Raw genomic sequence first — 3,227 nt, 5'->3', positions numbered from 1 at the left:
GGGCTGGGTGAAATATTGATTGTGCTTTTTTGTTGTAAATTCTACTTTTAATCATCTGAAGGCTTGATAGACCATCTTCCAAAGTGGCCAAACCATTCTACATCTCTACCAGTACTGCACGAAGGTTTGGATCTCTCCACATTTTTTCTAGCACTTGTTGTCTGACTTGGTATTAGGGCCATTCCAGGGTAGCGTGAAGTGGTTCTCACTGTGCGTGTGGATGTGCGTGTGCTTTAGGATAGTAAGCATGTGCACACACATGTGAGGAAGAGACAGAGTGCCCTCCACAGGGTCGCATCGTGCTGTGACCTCCTTCCTCCGGATCTGGGTCATCAGGATCCTAGGCATATGCATGCATGCCTGGGGTATTTCAGGTTGAGTGACCAGGATCTGAGCCAGCACTCAGCCACGTGGCTTCCAGCACTCCAACCTGGTAAGCTACTGGCTGTGCCGTCAAGGCTGGGCCTTGTAACAGCTTTATCGTTTTGGCTGTTATATTTAGGCCTCTGATTCATTTAAAGTTTGTTTTATTTTCGTTTGTTATTTTTGTTATTTCTTCTTTTACTTTAAGGTTTTAAGAGATGAAAAATCAAATTTGTTTAACACACATTGGCTGAATAACATACTATTAATAACATAGCTATTAATAAACTGGCTATGGGTGTGAAAAGGGAAAATTTAGGCAGCAGGGTCAGTCAATTTTGTGTCTGTATGCTGTATTACATGACTACACCTCTCATGCCTTTTGGATAATAATGTGGTCAAACAATTGCAGAATTTCTTCTCTACCTCCTCCTCACAAATGAACACTTCTTTCGTTTTGCTTATGAGTATTCACACCTTGTTTCCATTCTTGCTATACAAGTCGTTCCAAACAGTGTGCTTACATAACCCAGCTTTTGTTCTCCATTAAAAAATATCTGCTGTCTCCAAGGCGCACACACACACACTCACACATGCACACACACAGATGTACACATACACACACACACACACGCGCGCGCGCGGTGCCACCTCTCCCCAATATGCTCATGTGTTTGCTGACACGGATGTCCCTGCAATGCACCTCTTCTTGTCATTCACCTTTCAAGTCACAAATATGTCAAGTTTTCTCAGCCTTGTCATAGGCATGTTTCCGCCTGGGGCGGAATGGCAGGATAACAGCCCAGTCTCGAGATGTCCCTGGTGTTTAGCATCACATTGTGAGATTTCGCCTTCCAGTACTCACAATGCATAATTACCACATCGGGATGCTGAGCACAGCCACTGCATTCAGGGTGGTAGAATGCGCGCTGCTTCGGGAAATATGCAGGTTTAGCATTTTTCCAGCAAAGTAAGTGAGTGGGGGTGGAAGGAGACCAGCATTCCGATGTTGATCTCAGAATGCGGACGCCCACCAGAGGCGGGGGCCAGTCTCCTTTTGCTTTATCTAACGGGGGGGGGTCTTTATGGCAGCAGCCCGACCAGGTGCTTATGACTGACCAGCAGGGCGATCTTTGGCCCCCTGTGGAATAAAACATGGCCCAGACGCCCAGGGAGAATCCAGCCAGGAAACCAAAGCCACCCTTACACAGGGCCTGGAGAGCCATGCAGTGTCACTGTGATTCTGATGGAAGGGCTGACGGAGGACAGAGGGGGACCTTGGTTGGTCTCAGGAAGCCTTCGTGGGGAACGTGGGCTTGGATTAGTGGCAGCGAAGGTAGATTTGAAAACTAAAGGGGGCTGAGGGGGGAGGAAGGGCAGAGCTGTGTCTGACAGCTGCAGTGGGTGAGGTGGCAGGCAGAGGGCTTGTCCTCTTGGCCCCAGAGGCAAGCACCCTCTGCTTGCCTAGCTTTGAGCTGGGAAGATGTTACCTTTAACCAAGAGCTAAAGAATACAGGTGACCTCTGAAAGATAAAAAAGTTATGAGACAAAGTCTCCTTGAAGAATCAAGAAAAAAATGGAAATCTACCAATACCAATTTTAGTTAAAAAAACAAAAATAAAAAAAAAACATATTTATGCATCTATCACCCATCACTGTAACATAAATTTGTCTTGGGTTAAACCACTAAATGTGTGGTAATATGCAACAGTTCCCATTAGAACTCAGCCGAGTTACTGCCAGTCATCCTTCCACTGTGTCACTCTGGTTGTACTCTGGTCCTACCTCAAAACATGTCAGCAGAAGCAGAGAGGAAGAGATATGGGTAAAGAAAGTGTGATCCGAGGGCAGCTTTTTAAGCCATCTGTAGTTCATTGTACCATGGATGTTGTTTTACTGTTTTGGCTCAGTTTTAGTTTGCTAAATATAAGTATGTGAGGAGGCCAGTGGGTGGCACGGTGGTTAAGACTCTGGACATGCTCATATAGTTGACCATGGTTCAAGTCCTGGACTCAGTGAATCAAAACTCAGGATGGGCACGTGTGCCCAAAATTCTGAGAGGAAAATGGAGGAGAAGGTATTGCAGTGTAACCATCCACCCAGGGGGCTGACTTCTCACTTTCTGTCTCTCTCTGTCTCACTGGCAAGCACACATGCCCTCTAGCAAAAAAATCTCTCTAAAGGAAAAAAAAAAAAAAGCAAAAAATATCCAAAGAACCACCTGTCTTAGACCCTAGTTCAGAGCTAATGAAACTGAATATCCCAAGACAAGGTGCTTGTCTCACGTCTAATTGCCCACTAGCACGACACACATGACCGTGGGTAAAGCTACTGCCATCAACAAGTATCCAAGAGAAGGGCAACGCACCATCTGAACGATTTTCTAATCTGTCGACGCGACGGTCCTCGACGCCGTGGCTTATTTCTCCTGTACTCTGTGTGACCATCCTTTCTTTCTGAGTGGTGAGAATGAGACTCAGTGGGCTTCTCCGAGCAGAGTGCTCCATGAATCCAAAGAGCATTTGCCCAAGTCTTGCAGAAGGGAGAACCCACATCTCCTGGCCGCAGAGGGGCATACACCAACTCCCCTTGCAAATTCAGCTCTCTTGGAGCCCGCGTTTGAACCAGTGTGTTACGACCAGTTTTGTTGTTCTCCTCTTCCCAGAGTTAAACGTTGGCGCTTCTTCCCGTTTGCAGTTTCCCCGTGGGACAGAAGCAGGAGGGCAGACCTTGCTCAGTCAACTTTGCTTGCCGAGTGGAATGGGTGCGAACAAACTTTGCAGTAGCTGCAAGTTGAGTTTTGGGCCTAAGAATGCACTACACTTTCAAAGCAAACTACGACTAAAGAAACCCTCTTACAACAA

Source organism: Tupaia chinensis, unplaced genomic scaffold (assembly GCF_000334495.1).
Source record: "Tupaia chinensis unplaced genomic scaffold, TupChi_1.0 Scaffold000088_1, whole genome shotgun sequence".
Classification (NCBI taxonomy): Eukaryota; Metazoa; Chordata; class Mammalia; order Scandentia; family Tupaiidae; genus Tupaia; species Tupaia belangeri.
This window is presented reverse-complemented; position numbering follows the sequence as displayed.